The following is a 19320-nucleotide window of genomic DNA, read 5'->3' as shown; positions in this document are numbered from 1 at the left end:
AATGCCAGCCCATGTCAAACCGCTTTACACTGGTCACTAGTGGACAGCTAGACAGGGAGAAAGCTTCACAATATACTATTACACTGATTGCTTCTGATCTGGGTTCTCCCCCTTTAAGCAGCCAGGACACAATCATCATTGACATTGCTGATGTTAATGATAACCATCCAACATTTCTACAGTCTGTTTACAATGCCTTCATATCAGAAAACAATGAGCCTGGCAGACTGCTGTGTACAGTATCTGCTGGAGATCCAGATGAGGGAGATAATGCAAAGCTCATTTACTCCATAGTGGAGAGCCACATAGATGCCTCTCCTGTCTCTTCTTTTGTCTACATTAACTCCGACACTGGTTATATTTATGCCCAGCGCTCTTTAGACTATGAACAGCTCCAAGTTCTACAGATCACTGCGAGAGTAGAAGATTCTGGATCTCCAAAGCTGTTTTCCAATGTTTCAGTCTTCATATTTATTCAGGATACAAATGACAATTATCCCTCTATATTATACCCTGAGAATTCAGTGGAACTCATTGCACAAGAGACCATTCCCAGATCTGCATCTGCTGGTTATTTAGTCAGTAAAGTATCTGCGGTGGATCTGGATTCTGGGCACAATGCATGGCTCACCTATAGTCTTGTTCAGTCGGGCAGTCCAGCTTTGTTTCACATTTCTGAATACACAGGAGAAGTTAGAACTCTGCGAGGTTTACAGGAGACGGATAACACAGAATATCGGCTTGTCATTTCAGTCAGTGACCATGGGGAGCCTTCACTGTCCTCTACAGTCTCTCTGATTGTAAATATAATGGATAATATTGCTCAGGAAACCCCCAAATCCCATGGTTTTCTTGCAAATTCCAAATCTGCACCGGATATGACTTTGTATCTCATAATTTCTCTTGTAGCCATCAGTTTGGTTTCTGTGGTTACATTTATTATATTAATTGTGAGGTGCCTTAGAAGGGATCATTACAGTAGTGGTTGTGGGTCTTGCTTCCCAAACAAATCACATTCCAGTAATTACATGGATCACTACAAGCCCACTCTATACTTGAACACAGATGGAACACTAAAATACATGGAAGTAAGGATGGCTCCAACAGAAACGCCAGGGCCTTGCTATCCGCCTTGTTTTCCTCCTACAACCAACAGTGCAGATTTTACATTAACAAAACCAGTCACTGCTATAAATTCAGCTCTAATGGACACACAGGGTAATCAATCCACCAATTCAAGCCTGTTACATGAAATAAGCCAGGTAGGCAACTTAATGTTACTGATTGTTGAGAAATCATCTGTCTTACAATATGAATATCTTTGTGGTGTATGTATTTTTACAAATTACACTTTGCCATTTCCCTGGAATGTCAGCTTATCCTTAGATGTGTCCAAACAAATTTACAAATTACCTGAATTTTCAAAGATTTAAAGAAATATTAACATTCTGAAGCTAGTGAGGGCACATTTGCCGACACTTTATGAGAAAATATTTGCCAACACCTGAATCATTTCTTCTAAATTTGTGAAGTTTTTTTGTTTTGTTTTTTTAAATCATTATCTTGCCTTATGTCTTAATAAGTATTAATATGTCAATTATTTTTACATTACCTAATTAATATATTATTGGTTAATATATGACAGGAAATCTGTTGTAAAAAAAAACATATATATGCTGACATTGATGAACTACTTCTGCAAATGTTGGATGCTTGGTTGCCTCTGGCTTTATTACTTTCTTGATTACATGCCTGGTCCGGCAAATAAAATGTGGAGTCCTGATCTGCATATTTATTCAGGGTGGCTCAGAAAGTACTGAAACAAAAGGGTATGCATGACAGCCAGGCACCTAGAATTTTCTGAAAGAGGAGTCAGATTTAGTAGGGTACCTATCGTTCTCAGCATAGATTTACTTTAAAGCAGACCCTGGCCTAAATAGCAAGGTCTGCTTTTGAAAATGTGGTCACCCTTCCCCTTACTGAATCGCTGCATAAAGCATAAAAGTAACAACTGTGGGGAAAAAAGTCAAATAAAATACTTACATCTCCCTTGGCTTATGCCCTCGGTGCCTAGGCTGAGTTGACCTTGACCTTCCCCTAGCAAGATCCTGAGAAATGTTAAATAGCCCAAATTTTGCTGAGAAGATAATCCTTCACTATGCTTCAGCATCTGCTTGCAAGATTTGCAACTACTTGCAAGAATTTGTGATCACTCTTTATGAGCTCTCAGAATTCTTTGGGATCTTATTGGCAGGATGAAAGCTGGGGAAAGTTGTGTATATTACCTAACTTCTCTCCCTTACAGGTGTTTTTGTAAGTTTTATATGAGTTTTCAGCAAGAGCACGGTGGGCCACACTAAAAAGAGTGGAGTACAAGGTCCACTTGAAGTGTAACTGCACTTTTTATCACATATTTTGGGGGTCTGTTTTACAAATGCACCCCTCTGGCAAATTCTCATCAACTGTTATATATCATACCTGCTAGAGTACCATTTTAACATTTCTTTAAAGCTAAAAAAACTAAATCAAGATGTCTTGCACTAATAAAATAAAAATGTTATATTAGCAGGTGTGATATATATTACTAAAGTCTGTATATAGAAAGATGCTGCATAAGAGGGATTGGAGCATGGCAAAATACAAGCTGTGTATGCCAGAAGCCTGATGACTAGCCCTAGAGAAGTAAAGCAATACATTTTGAATACAGACTGTCCTTTTCATATATTGCAAATGTGTTTTAACATTTGTTTTACATGCACTTCTAAGACTTACAATGATAACTGTGTATTCTTTCCATTCCTATATAAAAGGGTGCTGGAACCAGGTTTGTACACCAAGGCTGCAATACCATCCACTTTTGAATGGACTTATTATTACCTTTACTAGTCTGCCTGAATAAATGCATCACATGTTAAAATTAGACATGTGCGATTTGTTTTGTTTCGAATCAAAATTCGGACAAATTTTCTGAAATTCGGACATTTGGACACATCCGAATTTCCGAATCCCAATGCATCCTAATGTGTCTGAAAAAAACTTAACTGAATAGGACATGTGAAATTTCTGGCCAATCAGATGTATTTTTCGGTTTAATGCATCCAAATGGGTCTGAATAATGATTGAAATGTCTTTGTTAAGGCAAAGGAACATGAAGTCATTGTCAGGGGAGTACCTCTTTTAATATCAGTAAAAATTTATATCTGCATGTGTTACACTTCCACATTCCTTAGCGAACACTTGCGTGGGAAGTAATTTCCAAAAGTTGGGGCTTTGCAAATGTAGGTATTGGGCACAAGAAGGGGTGAAACGTTTCGCAGTGACTGTTAATTGCAGGGAAGAATTGGGAGTGAGAAGATACAGAGGATCCATCACATAGCTCGGCGTTTTAATATTTGAAAGTAAGCGGACTAACCTTAAATAAATGTTCCATTATATGAAACACCTGTGGAGAAATATTGCATGGTTGACTGGTTAACATTTGGCCTGTACAATTTTAAAATGTTAATGATCTAGTGTAGATATTCAGGGGTTGATTTACTAAAGGCAAATACGCTGTTCACTTTGCAGGGGGAATTTTCACTTTGCATGGGAAGTTTTCCTTTAGTTCAGTGATTGAGGTGAAGCTCTGCTGACTTCCATCCTCTATTCATGTGTAGGCCAAATGCTGTTTTTTATAGTCCTTGCACATGATTGTGTACTCTTTGCAAAGTGAATTTTCACCACATTCACTCAGCTAAGGTTCAACCTGTAGATTATCTTGCAAAGTGAACAGCATTTTTTGCCTTTATTAAATCAAATTAACCACCGGTGTCTAATGCATATTGTTTGCTGGGTGCAATTTTATACTCTACATTTACAAACTTATTATGAGCCTGATTTTGTATAGCAGCCATTTTTACTCTAGTCTTAGGCCCCTACAAATAACAAAATTCCTACAAATTCAGGAGAATTTTATCACAAGTGATAATCCTAAGTAAGTAGTCTAAAGGTTACAGCTTGATTGTTTTTTTTTGTGTGTGTACAGATTTAGCTATTCTCATTGATATGGGTTTAAAATGAGTGAGATCAAGTAGGGTACACGTGACAGAACCCTGGCAGTCTCTCCCTAGTGTTTCACCAATAGAAAGCACCGAATAATATGATCTTTATCACTGTGTGGGTGTGCCTTATTGTCACTAATAAAATGATGCCTGCAAATAAAAATGCTTGAGCTTCTTGGTTGTAAAATCTTAAACCACTAGCAGCTAGAATCCTAATAGGGGGTTTGACCTGCACAGTAAAGTTAAAACGTATGTAAAGTCTGTATTGTGAAGGTATCAGTTTGGTGGATTTTTTGTTTAGTATTACAGAATTTTGTGATCTGTATTATAATTGATGTGATGGATGTATCTATGGAGGAGCCATGTTGTCACTATAGCCTGCTCTCCTGATTTGGACTAAAAATCCCTCTTCCCCTAATCACCTCCATTACATAGAGAGGCAATGCATTGTAGTTCACAAAAGATAGCTGTGAATGCTGATAACACTGTTTGACATATCAGAAGTTACATGTGGACAGGATCAACAGGTATGTTTTTGTACCTAGCCTGAAAATACATACACAATATGTACTTAGCCTGAAATAAAAAGCAAAATAATGCTGCCCTCACATTTTAGGACTGCTAATCTGCAATATATTTCATTTTTGCTTTTGGATTTAGATATCTTATACAGTGTATTGCAGTCAGAAGCTTTGTTAGACACATTCCTTCTCTTTCTTAGAACAGATGTTCTAATCTTTCCCCATTCTATCCAAAATTACAAAGCTACAAAAAGGAAATGTGTATAGACATACTTTACACTTCAAGGAAGTATCTTTTTCATTCCATTTTGGAAACTTAAAAAGAAGACAGGTATAACATTATAGGTATACATCTTTTAATAAGGGTGCCAGCAAATGTGCTGTACACTGCTAAGCTATAAACCTTATGCAAACTGTTTAAGATATCCTTTTTCTTTACATACTTTCCCTTTCCCTAGTATGTATTTTTAGTTTTTACATTGACTTTTCATAAACCTTTATTGTGTTACGCATACTGTAAATTCAGTTGCAGCATATCACATGTTATTTAACTGCAATAATCACTGGTGGCCAGAAGAGAGAGTACTTGTCATCCAGTCAAGCATTTAAGCTACACTACAAAATCTGTGTAGGCTGGCTGTGCTCTCCTCCCCCTGGCTCAGTGATTCACCCTCCCATCGTTTTCTCTCACACAAAGAAGAGCTGCGTCTGCAATGAGATCCCTCTGGATGTTTTTATTGCAGCAACAGAAGATTATTTCAACAAAATGCTTCCTATTTAGACTACAAACACATTTGGATTACAAAGGATGCACATTTAAATCAATAATACAGTAAGGGCTTAAGATATGGACTGGCAAATCCTCCCCAATGCTTGGAAATGGCAAGTAGCTTTCTCCTTTCTCCTTTGTAGCTGGGGCTGGGTCTCTGGGCAGCTACGTTATTCTATTGCAGAAGAGTCAGATCCAGGGACTGTAGTGGGGAATGTAGCTCTGGATCTTGGATTAAGTCTAGCAGATATTAATAAACGAAGATTGGGGTTGAGATCTGATGGAAGTAGTAGATATTTTTCTATTGACCAAAGAAACGGAGCTTTGACTGTTCATGAGAGGATTGATAGAGAGAGCCTGTGTGGATCAAGCTCCAGATGTTTGCTGCATTTAGAGATTGTAGCCGAGAATCCTCAGGAACTGTTTAATCTAGAAATTGAGATTTTGGATATTAATGATAATTCTCCCAGTTTTAGCACCACCAATGAACTTGTAAAGATTACAGAAGTATTTGCTTTCCCAGGTGCTCGCTTTCCAGTAGAAATAGCCAAGGATCCTGATGTAGGTATTAATGGTGTAAATAATTACAAACTGAACCAAAATCCATATTTTTCATTGTCTGTTACCAATCGCATGGATGGAACGCTCATTGCAGAGTTAGTCCTGGAAAAAATCCTAGACAGAGAGGAGAAATCCGAGCATAAGCTTGTTCTCACTGCCATTGATGGAGGAGAACCTCCCCGATCAGGATCCACTCAAATAACTGTCATTGTGTTAGATATTAATGACAATGCACCAGTGTTTGATCAGCCACGTTATAAAATCAGCATACCAGAAAATGTTCCTTTAAAAACAGTAGTTATGAAACTTAATGCTACTGATTTAGATGAAGGAATAAATGGTGAGATAATATATTCATTTGATCACCATACTTTGGATTCTGCAAAACAAATATTTGATTTAAATCCACACAGTGGTGAAATATTTATCAAGGGGCAAGTGGATTTTGAGGAGACAAAACTTTATGAATTGTCTGTTAAAGCTGCAGACAATGGATCACCTAAACTTGAAGGACGATGTATTGTACAGGTTGAAGTGCAAGATGTGAATGATAATATACCAGAAATTATATGTACTTCTAAAAACAATAAAGTACTGGAAAATGCCCCAGTGGGAACAGTTGTTGGGTTTATCACAGTCAGAGACAAGGATTCTGGTAAAAATGGGGAAGTCAAACTGGAAATATCACCAGATATACCCTTTAAATGCCAGCCCATGTCAAACCGTTATGTATTAGTCACTAGTAGACATCTAGATAGAGAGAAAGTCTCACAATATACTGTTACACTGATCGGTTCTGATCTAGGCTCTCCATCTTTAAGCAGCCAGACTACAATCAACATTAAAATTTCTGATGTTAATGATAATCCTCCAACATTTCTACATTCTGCTTACAATGCCTTCATATCAGAAAACAATGTGCCTAGCAGACTGTTGTGCACAGTATCTGCTGGAGATCCAGATGAGGGAGATAATGCACAGCTGATTTACTCAATAGCAGAGAGCCACATAGATGGCTCTCCTGTCTCTTCATTTGTCTACATTAACTCTGACACTGGTAATATTTATGCCCAGCGATCTTTTGACTATGAACAGCTCCAAGTTCTACAGATCACTGTGAGAGTAGAAGATTCCGGATCCCCAAAGCTGTTTTCCAATGTTTCCGTCTTCATATTCATTCAGGATACAAATGACAATTATCCCTCTATATTGTACCCAGATAACTCAGGGGAAGTCATTGCACAAGAGACCATTCCCAGATCTGCATCTGCTGGTTATTTAGTCAGTAAAGTATCTGCGGTGGATCTGGATTCTGGGCACAATGCCTGGCTCACCTATAGTCTTGTTCAGTCGGGCAGTCCAGCTTTGTTTCACATTTCTGAATACACAGGAGAAGTTAGAACTCTGCGAGGATTACAGGAGACGGATAACACAGAATATCGGCTTGTCATTTCAGTCAGTGACCATGGGGAGCCTTTACTGTCTTCTACAGTCACTCTGATTGTAAATATAATGGAGAATATTGCTCAGGAAACCCCCAAATCCCATGATTTCCTTACAAATGATAAATCTATAACAGATATGACTTTGTATCTCATTATTTCCTTGGCAGCAATCAGTTTAGTCTTTCTTACTACTTTTGCAATATTACTCGTCAGATGCCTTAAAAAGAATTATGACAGTAGCTGTGGATCTTGTTTCTCAAACAAACCACTCTCCACATCTTATTTGGATCAATACAAACCAACACTTTACCTGAACACAGATGGAACTTTAAAATACATGGAAGTGAGAATGGCTCCCCCAGAACCCCCAGGATCTTGTTATCCAATTTGTGGAACAAATGACTTGACATTAAGGAATCAATTAAATATTTCACAGTTCAAAGATATAGATAGTGCACATGAGGCTTCTAATATGAGCCTTTTGACTGACCCGAGTCAGGTGAGATTAAATAATCAAAGTTTTCACTTTTCTTAATGTGTTCAGCATAGCTATGTGGTATCCTTCTGGCACATGTTTATTTTAATATTCTTGTTTTTGTGGTTTGCATACGGATAACAGCATATATAGTTTAAGAATAAGAACTCTTTGATGAATAAGGCTGCATGTGATGTTTAATTCATGTTCTACTTGTTTAGTTCATGGTGCTATATTTTGTAATATTCTTTTTTATGTTGTTAATAATACAATTTTGTTTCTAATATGTATTTGCTCATATTGTTATTCAATATTATTCCTGATGATTTAAATGCATTCTTTTGGGTGCAATAACCAATACCAACCAATAGCCAATAAATGTTCTCTGTAATGACAAAAAGGTAGAAGTTGAATGAACAAAAGTAGAAATTATGTGCTAGTAGGACTTTCACAATATCATGTTAGGTTTTGCCCTTGCTGCTCTCTTTCGGTATAGGGGATACTCATATACAAGACAAGAGAACATACCAACCAAAAGCATTATAAAAAATAGACTTTAAAAAAAAAAAAGTAACAGGTTTTAGTGTGATTCAGGGTTCCTCCCAAAGATGTATTCTCAATTCACTGCTGTCAGGAAAGCATTGGGCTGATGTCACAGCCAAACCCTGTTCAATGCATTTCACCAAATTGGGATCTCGGATAAAGCCTAATTGTGTAAAACGTAATGGACCTGGTTTGTGTAAGGCTATGCTACATAGGCTAATCACTTATATAAACTGCATTCTAAAATCTATTTTATATTTTAAAACCAATATATTTTTAATTAATCTGATTGTACTTTAAAAACAGTCTTTTGTTATCTAATCTGAAGTAATCCATAAGTAAACATTATTCTTTGTAGGTCATAGCAAAAGCAATTTACACACATCCCTAGAACATCATTTAGACAATTTGTGATTTAATGGCACTTACCCTGTGCTGGCCAGCTTAGTGAGGTAAGGTGAGATGTCTATCAGGGCAGATATGTAAAATGTTATCATTTAAAGGCAGAATATCCCCGCTATGTATTGTGGCTGATGAAGTAGGGCACAGGCGTTTTACTACATGCAAATTATCATGTTCGTCATCATTATTATGATAATCATATATAGCAGGGGACTGTCACCCCCAGAATTATACATAATGATGGCTGGGAAATAAATCCACATAGGGAAAACCAGCAAACTGATTTCTGACTATGATATATCTGTACTGCAAATTCAGAAGTATATGAATAATCATGTACACTTTTATGTAGCATTAGCGTTCTATATAACTTGTATATACTATTTAGCATTTGCAAGTAATCAGAAGGTATGCTACAGGTAAATATGAAGCTCAAGTATTGAAATAAAGACAATGGAAATTGCTTCCCTGACCAGCGACCATGTTTCTCCTAGCAATGTTTAAAGTAAACCTGTCACTTATTCCATTCAGGGCAAAGTATCACTCTCTGTAAAGCCCATCTTCTCTGCTACTAATGCATGCCAGCATTGTTCTCCAGCCTGCCCTTTTTACCAGCTGAAGCCCTCTAAATTACTTTCATGTATGGGGCAACTGTGCTATGCAAGGCACCTCCATTGTTGGTCCTGAGCACTAACTAATGGATCTCTGAGATTGCATGGGGTTCTGGCAATTGAACGGAGTGGCACTTGGTTCGAAAGAAAAGAAAACATTAGTAGCAGAAGAAGTAAGAAAATAAAATCTTTTACCATTAAGGTTGAGTTTAGGCAGAATAAGCTACCCATCTATGAAAAATAGACATGTGGTGTTAATAAATAGGAGAGAGAACGAGAGAGAGGATATAAACATTACAGGATTTTATATGACAAAAATAGTGCATGTTTGAACCACAGTTAGATTGTGTTATGGTTGGCTAAACAATATATTGGTGCAGACTATGAATGGTCAAAGATTCTAAAAGAGCTGAGATCAGTCTGAAATGCTTCCGAGGTCATTCTGTGATTAATGATAGGTGCATTTGACCTGCAGTTGACCTTATTCTGGCATGTAGTTGACCTCTTTCTAAGCTGAATCAACCTGCTTTGAGTTGCTTTTATGTTCTTATCAACTTGCCAGGGGAGAGAAGCAGGTCTGACCTGAACAAAAGCCTGTCACCACAGACCTAAGTCATTTATGAAAAGAAACCTATATTTTACATTCAGTCATTTTTTAAAGAATCAAATCCAACAGCAATACTCCAAGAACTCTTGTTATTTATATAATGCCTAATGGAAGTGTTCATTCATGTGTTTGGTTTTGGCAAATATACATGAGCTTGCATGACCATAGAGTTATTAATCTTAACCACTCTATAGTAATAAATGTAGCTCAGTTTTCCAGAAGTAGGCAGGAAAGATGTAATTCTCAGGATGAACCAGGAGGGGGCAAGCTTTCAAGCCAGCCATGTTGTCAAGTAGCAGTACATCTTGTCATTCATTTATTCTTGATGGGAAGGGGGTTTAACACCGCGGATGTCAACTGGTTAATGTTGCTCTGTAAAAACTTCTGTCAAAGAGTAATTGTGCTATCTCTATTCATATATTTTCTTATCACAGTATGCATTAACTTTAACTTCATAGTAACATATTGGTAAAAGCTTTTTACAAATTATTTCAAGATCTTATCATTTTGATGTAAATACTTTCTGGTAAATCTTTATGATAATATTTAGCAAATACTTTAAGCAATAAGTATAAGCACCAACTAATGTAAATACGTTCCTTTTGTTTGGTGGAGTAAGTGTTGTAAACTGTACATAACTTATAGTTGTCAACATTCACCAAAAAATTGGAATGAATCTTTCCTGCACTAGGAGAAACAATGGTATAGTTTACTGTTTTGGCAACTTGGTTGCAGGCGGATCAATCTTCTGCCCTCAAACTCAGACATGCCACTGAACATAGAGATGTACAGGACACTTTGTAAAATGCGAGGACTGTCCTGCAGGAAATGGAATACTATGTCCCTATGTTTCTATTATAGAGCTTTTCTTTACTAAATAGAACCTCCGAGAACCCGTGTGTGGTATTTTGTTGTATTGTACTTTTGCATTTTTTGTGTTATTTTTCATAGTTACATAATAATCAGGATGAATAAAAAGACACAAGTCCATCTAGTTCAACTAATAGAAAAAAAAATACTTACCTACTTGCACTTGGAGCTGCCAGCAAAACAATCATTGCAAGGGGACCATATTTTTCATAATTGGCTAGGACAATTGAGATTGAGGTAGGTTAAAGCTAAAGTTCAATTGGTTTATATTTTGCCTTCTCTGGTTTCTCCCTCCCACATCATCAACATGTTAATTGCATTTTTAAATAAAACCTTTCCTTTTTTATTACACACCTTTTTTTACATGTGAGCTCATCACTGGATCTCTATGCTTCTTTATGTGATGTAGGCAGATCATGGCTGGTGGGAGGGGCTGCCAAGGTGCTGTAAACTGCACTCTGTCTCAGTACTACTTCCAAGAGCCCTCAGGGCTTGTTCACTCCAAATATATTGTGTTCCAGTACCGTTAGCTGCTGGAACACACTGGGGGTGATTTACTAACCTAAACACACACACACACCAGGTGTGTGTCATTTTCACACAGCAAAACGTATTTATCAACCAAAAAGTCTCTGAAAGCATATTTCCACTAATGCCATATATGGAAAAATCATGCACATGATGCATATATAATGCTGCTTCACAGTTTAGACAAAAATGGTTAGCTCATGCATTTACATTCCTTGCATTCATCAATGCAAGCAACACAACATAGAGCTAATTTACCCAACATCACCCTGGAATTCATTCAGGGCTTTGCACAACACACCTGCTGGGTGTGTACACATTACAAAGGTGTTTAGATTCCACCCATAGATCATGCTGGGAGGGAACACACTGCAGAGGTGTATACACGTTCGTGGTGTGTTTATAAGGTTAGTAAATCAACCCCACTGTATCACATCCCAGCCGGCTTCCTGCATTCAGGGCGGGAAGGGGCGTGGTGCTGCTTTGAAGTCAATGGCACCGCAACCACACCCCCCGCCCACAGCGCGATCGCCCGCACCAGAACACGTGGCACATCAATGACTGTGTTCCGGTCCAGTGCGACCTGAAAAAATGCTGCATGCGTTCTGGTGCATGCAATCACACTGCGGGTGGGGTGTTTGGCTACTGTGCCATGCAACGTCACGCCCCTTCCCACCCCTGAATGCAGGAAGACGGCCGGGATGCCATATAGTGCGTTCCAGCAGCTAAATGTGATGGAATGCACTGTATGTGGTGTGAACAAGACCTTAGACCTAATGCAAGCAGTGGGCTGGGTGTTGGGGGGAGTTATTCAAATATCAAAGAGCCTCGATGTATAGAGGTCAGTGTGGAGGAGTGGGTATTCCTAGGCAGACTGCCTTTGCATGAAGAGCGCCCTAGCTAACGTCCACACAACTGTGCTTCAACTGGACTGAAATCCTCTGAATGAAAGGGATGGGCCAAGGACAGTACTGCAGGCTGAGGATGAAAAGGCGAGATGATGCTGAATATCGTCCAGCCAGGAAATGAGATGTGCACTCTCTGACTTGATGCAGCATCTAGCTTACACTGTGATAATCAGTGTGCCGTGAAAAACTAAGCAATTCCATTACAGGAGAGGAGCCTGTGCAAGCTTGCTAGACTGAAGGTAAAGCTGTTATTGTGGGGAAGAAAGTGGCTTCTATCTTATTGAATTAATCAACATGAATTCTATCTCATAAATATGAAAGAGTTTCTTGTCAATACAAAATACAGTTTCCCATATTTTGTCAGCATTTCCCAGCAGCATTAATTTGGGATTAGGTATAATTGTAACACCAGGTATGCTGTTGATTCTGGAGAAGGTCAAAATGTTTGTGTATGATCAGATCATAATGTATGAAGGAAAGTGTTGTCCTTAATATAGGGCAGTATTCATTGAAAGCAATAATGTGGCAGGAGAGACTGGAGGCTATACTGGAGGGGGACAAAACTACGACCAGATTTTTCGACCGATGGAGTTCCTTTATATCAACTAAATTTAGGCCCGTCATGACACATAGAATAGTTCTCCCCTTCAGGTACTCAAGGTGGTATTTGGAGGGGGAACTAACTGGCTCCCTAGGGTGCCTGGCTCTCCCACCAGGAAACACAGGTTCTCTGCCAAGTGCTGATGAGAGCCAGACAGTCAGGGAACAGGGGGGAGGCCTATCGAGGAGCCCCCTATGAGGGAAGGGAAATGCTCAACACCAGCAATAATGTGTGGAAAGGGTGTGACTAAGGTACGGTCTGATGGAATGGAGCGATCGAGTGAGGAGGTTAGCAGAGGAACATACGGGACGCTTAGGGAGAGGCGAAGATGAGGGAGCCGGTGAGTTTATTACTAAAATGAATCTAGGTGAAATGTTGAAGTTAGAATTTAGACTAGTTAAGTTGGAAATGTTTCCTTGGAAAAGAAAGATGACGACCAAGCGGTAGATGTTCTTCAGGGGAAGGCACCCGATGGTGCAGAGAAGGATGGAGGGGAAACTACTATAGAAAAGCAAGGGGGAGGGGGGAGGAGCGAGTAGGCGCCGAGACGGGCTGCTTGCTCTACTCCTTTTCACCCTTGTGTACTCCTCAATTAACGACAACGGAGAAGCTACTCCACTATCTAGGGTCGCACTGAGACATGGACCTAAAGCTTAGGATAGAATTTAGGATGTTCAATGAATCCAGAAAGTTCAAATATGTAAATGCAAATTTATTGACAAGAAAAATATGTTGATGTTATCATACTAGAACTGTTGTAAACACTTGATGGAATCTTCAACACAATAAAATATTTTTGGAAAAAAAAAAATATACGGCAGTATTTAATTCTAGTTGGGTCATTTTTGTGTAGTCTGATGGGAGTTTGATAGGTAACTTGAATTGTATTAGTATGTCCCTCGGTAATAATACATTGTAAAGAAATTCTTTAATTATCTCATGTCATTCAGGTTCTGTCAATTAGGAAATGTCGGCCTGCTATTGCTAAAAGCTTTAATGAAGTATAAGGATAGCCATACGTGTATAGATTCCTCTCATTCAGCTTAAGGACTATATGTGTCACAATTATTTGTGCTTTTACTGCATGTCTTAGTTGAAGGTAGTGGAAAATGTTGGTATAGCTCATTAACGATTATAAACTGTAGTGTTTTAATTCCTTTTGAGTAGAAAATTTAAATGTGAATTTTGTATATGAACCCAACATTGTGGCTGCTACATTTACAGCTAGATCATTTTGTGTGAACCACCACCGCATAGCCACATGAATAGCTGCCCCATAATATAATCTTAGATTTGGCCAGGCCAAGCCTCGACCATGTAATGGTGGTTTAAGGGTTTTTAGGGGAGAGTTCTTATTTTTAGACATTAATTCCTAATGCAAATCTGTACTTTGCCTGCACTTGCCTTCCATGTTCTCCCTGCTTCTACATGCATTTTGTTTCACCACAGCTGGAGAGGCGGCGGCTTAAGGTGAATAAAGTGGCAGTGGAGTGTGTTGAAGGTAAGAAAAAGGCATCTTGCCACACCTGCTAGCCACAGATGTATTATTTTGCCTTTTGTGCAGCTTCTGCTTATCAGAATTAGTATGACTAGTAGATAAATGCAGTATAATTAAACTCTCATATTGCCATCTAAGGTCAACAATGTATTAAGTTGCACCAGCATGATCAGGGAATTTACGCAAAGACAGATTAAAGCCCTTGAGATCTCATTAGTTGGATTTAAATTTGTTTGCAGTGTAAATTTGTATTTAAAACTACCCTAATGTCATGCAAGGCAGGTTCCTAAACAAATCCATTTCATTTGTCTGCAGAGCAAAGAACGAATTTGACCTTTCCAATTATTTATTTACTGCATATTGGTTTATGTAGCATAACTGTTTACGAGTGGCTATAAATAGATTATTACTTAGTCCTTTAGAGGGTATATAAAACTATTCAGAGAAGTCCATTCCCCAGTCAGGTTCACAAACTAATTTATAGTGACATGGATCCCAACCTGAAATAAGTAATTTCAGGGATGTGCCTTTCTCATTTCAGGGAGGTGCCCTCTGTCAACCCCCCACCCCCCCTCCGTATGTGGTGCAACAACAAGGAAGAGTGCACCCCCCTGAATTGATGGCAGATAACAAAGAAGCTAATGCTTCCCTTGCTATCTGCTGTTCTTTTTTAGTGTTCTGACAGCTGCTGCCGTCAGGACAAAAAAAACAAAAACGCCATAGGAACTAATAGCTAGATTGCTATTGGCTATTTCAATTTGCAATAGACAATAGCGAGCTGGCTATTGCACCCGCCCACTGCAGCTGTCAATCAGCAGAGGTGGACCTGAAGTTCTCCATCAGGTCCACCTCTGCTGACTGATAGCAATGTAGTTATTAGTTCCTGTGCCTTTTTTTCTTTTCTGACTGGCGGCAGCCAGCAGTCCCAATGTCAGAGAAAAAAATAAAACAGACAGCATGGAAAGGTTTACTCTAGATAGATATGCTAGATAGAGCAGAGTAAAAAAAGAAAATGTTTCTCTCCAGGGTGTCCGGGAGCCGGTATTTAATAGCGGGAGACTACCAGAACATCCGGGAGAGTTGAGATGTCTGTAGTGACATACAGGCTGTTGCTGGCATTCACTCAAGCTAACACTGTCTTTTTGGAAAGACCAATGCCTATGGTGGGCATAAGGAAACTAAACACTAAGGCCCTAGCAGTTTTGGAACATGTTTGTTTTCTATCCTCGGGACTTGGTTATGTTTTCAGGGGAGGCTTCGTTGAAATTTAAACATTTGATTAATGAGACATATTCAGGGCTATACTAATGTGTTTTTTTTTAATAAATAACAATTATCTTGTTGCACAAGTTTGCATTGTTTGTAGGTATATTTATTGTGTATGAAGTTGCATTGGGTCTTTTACATTTCTGTATACAGCTCATATGCAAATATATACACCAGTTTCTATAGTTTTCTAAGTACATGCTGAAAAGCTTGCTCGTTCTATCCTTCTAGCAAAACTTTTGTAAAAAACATCTTTTATTATTTTCACAAATTATGCAGAAGCTAATTCTCAGTTTAGATTGCCCCTTGTATTGATGCATATTGTATGATTTAGGCTAGCATGCAATTACTACATGGAAGCAGAGATAATATACATTAAATACATATTTTTATTTCAGTGTTGTAACTTTGGTTAGATATTGTGAAAGATTTTACAATAATATTAAAACATCCATGTTTCAAAATCTTAAATTAACTTTGTTTTAGAGGATATTTTTTGTTGAAAAAGAAAACCTCTAAATGTAAAATCTATGTTGGCACTGAGTTGCAATAATTAAACTTGGCCAGCAGAGGGCAGGGCTGCTAATAAGTCATCTCCATGGCTGCAGATATCTCGATCTGCCCATGTCATCTTTTACTCTCCTCCCTCTGTATCAGTCGCCCTCCTACCTCTCCAGCAACAGAGGGAATCATAGCTGCTGTGCTCATGAAAATCGTCAGGATGTTTTGCACATTTGATATGGATTTATTCCTAATTGAAAATCACAGAATTTCTCCTACCTTTGGATTATAAAAGCATTTAGAACATATGTTGGATTTCATGAAATTTCAGTTATGGACGTCGACATCTTTAAGCCTTGGGAATGGCAAGTACTGTTTTTACTGTTCCTTTGTAGCTGGGTCTCAGGGCAGCTTCACTATTCTATTGTTGAAGAGTCTGAGCCCGGGACATACATAGGTACGGTAGCTCAGGATCTGAAAATAAACCTTGCAGATGTATGTAGGCGGAGAATGAGACTTGGCTCAGAAATAAGCACAAGGTATTTTGCAATAAACCAGGACAATGGAAAGTTGGTTGTTAATGAAAAGGTGGACAGAGAAACCCTTTGTGGATCTGGGGTAAGCTGCTCACTGACTTTAGAGATAATTATTGAACAGCCTTTGGAACTGTATAGTCTGGAGATAGAAATTCTTGATCTAAATGACCATTTTCCAAGCTTTTCATCCGTTGAGCAATTGATTAAAATTTCTGAAGCTTTAGCAAATCCTGGAGCTCGTTTATCATTGGAGAGTGCTCAGGATCCAGATACAGGCAGTAATGGTGTGTCTCAATACTTACTTAGTGCTAGCCAGTACTTTTCCTTGTCAGTAAAGAAAAGAAAAGATGGAACTATTATTCCTGAACTTATTATTGAAAAGACCTTAGATAGGGAGGAGACAGCAAGCCATCAACTTTTAATTACTGCCATAGATGGAGGTAAACCTCCCAAATCTGGTACATCTCAGATCACTGTTGTTGTCATAGATAGCAATGACAATGCACCTATTTTTGACCGCACGATGCATAAAGTGTCCTTACTGGAAAATACACCACCCAAAACAATTATTTTGAAACTGAATGCAACAGACTTAGATGAAGGACTTAATGGACAAGTGGAGTATTTTTTTGATTACCACACATTGGAACCTATAAAACAATTATTTGACTTAAACCAACAAACTGGAGAAATATCTGTCAAGGGTGTCGTAGACTTTGAAGAAGCTGATTTTTATGAAATATCTGTAAGAGCAAAAGACAAAGGAGAATTGGAAAGCCGTTGTGTAGTAGTGGTTGAAATAGAAGACATTAACGATAATTCTCCAGAGATCTTTTTAACTTCCCTAGTAAATTCTATACCAGAAAATGCAGCAGTAGGTACGGCTGTAGGGTTTCTTAGTGTAAAAGACAAGGATTCTGGAAAAAATGGTGAGGTGACTCTAGAATTAAAACCTAATCACCCATTTAAAATAAAACCATTTAATAGCAGATATTCAATAGTAACAGATGAAGTCCTTGACAGAGAGAAAGTTGCACAGTATACTCTTGATTTGATTGCAACAGATCTTGGTTTTCCTCCTTTACGCACCCAGACCACTATTATTTTAAATGTTTTTGATGTAAATGATAATCATCCTACCTTTTCACAATCTCATGTCAATGCTTTTATCAAAGAGAACAATGACCCTGGAAGTTTTCTGTGCTCTGTAACTGCATTTGATCTAGATGAAGGGTTAAACTCCCAGTTGGCTTATTCCATTCTTGAAACACAAATAGATGGAACATTTGCATCCTTGTTTGTATACATCAATGCCAACAACGGGAACATCTATGCCCAACGTTCGTTTGATTATGAACAAATTCAGGTTTTGCAAATTTCTGTTAAAGTGGAAGACTCTGGTTCTCCAAAACTTTCTTCTACTACAGAATTATTTATCTTTGTTTTGGATAAAAACGATAATGCTCCACAAATATTATACCCTGAGTTTTCCAGGGATTATGTCTCTCGGCAGAGGATAACAACATTTTCTTCTTCTGGAGTGTTGGTTGCAAAGGTATCTGCAATGGATACAGACTCAGGGCATAATGCTTGGCTATTATTTAACATCCAGGATGCTACAGACACATCTTTATTTCAAATATCTGCCTATACAGGAGAAATCCGAAGCTTACGGTCATTTGAAGATGGTGACCACTTGGAACAAAGACTTATTATTTCAGTGAGAGATCATGGAGAACCCACATTGTCCTCCACCGTCACTATCCTCCTTACTGTTGAGGACAAAGATCAAAAAGTGAGCCATCAGTCTCATACTTTCCTTTCTGACACCTCCAACAAGACCAACATGACTTTGTACTTGATTATTTCTTTGGTGGCTGTTAGTTTAGTTTCCCTTGTTACTTTCATCATACTGTTTGTAAGATGTATAAAGAAAGACTCATATTATGATAGTTACTGGTGCTGTGCCAAAAGACCTCAGCCAAAATATTACTCCGAACCATATAAACCAACACTTCATGTAAATGCAGATGGTACTTTAAAGTACATGGAGGTTCGGATGGAGCCTACTGATCAAGGTTTCAAAACCTGTTTACCATCAGCAGATAAAATTGATCTTACCTTTCTCCGGCCTCTACATTTCCCACAGATGAAGACTATGGTTAGTGAGGCAGATGCTTTCATTGGCATAAATGAGTCTAATGACCCCAATCAGGTGAGGATTCCTTTTTTTCTTTTGTCCTTCTGTTTTTTGTTATACATTATGTGAATTAGTAGCCATTTTTTCTACACTCTAACAATACTAACCAGCCGTTTTACTGTTCCTTTTTAAGCTATTGATCTGTAAGTCCCTACCAGTGATCAGTTTTTGACTGCACTCTAATACAGCAATGCTTTTGAATAACTAAAACTTGCCAAAAACGAAAAGTGTTGGAATTCAGAGGCTTTAATAGAAAATGTGTTAACATAGCTGTAAATAGTTCACAAAGGCTCAGCCTAATGATCATTGAAGTAGAACTATGGATAAAACAAAAATCAGATATACTGTATGATATCAACTGCCAATACTATCAGGACAGTAAGTTATGTTTTTCTGAGTCCCCCCCCCCCCTGGATATATCTATTCTTCTTTTCACCA

General features: G+C 38.3%; 1 protein-coding gene across 1 annotated transcript in view; it reads left to right on the top strand.

Annotated features, from left to right (window-relative positions):
* LOC108785742 (protocadherin gamma-C5-like) overlaps positions 1–19320 on the top strand; it is a 225342-nt gene that overhangs the window by 148122 nt on the left and 57900 nt on the right. The window lies entirely within an intron of this gene.

Source organism: Nanorana parkeri, unplaced genomic scaffold (genome assembly GCF_000935625.1).
Source record: "Nanorana parkeri isolate BGI_ZX_2015 unplaced genomic scaffold, ASM93562v1 scaffold176, whole genome shotgun sequence".
NCBI classification, from domain to species: domain Eukaryota; kingdom Metazoa; phylum Chordata; class Amphibia; order Anura; family Dicroglossidae; genus Nanorana; species Nanorana parkeri.
Note: the sequence above shows the minus strand (reverse complement) of the source record. Positions and strands in the feature narration are given on the sequence as shown.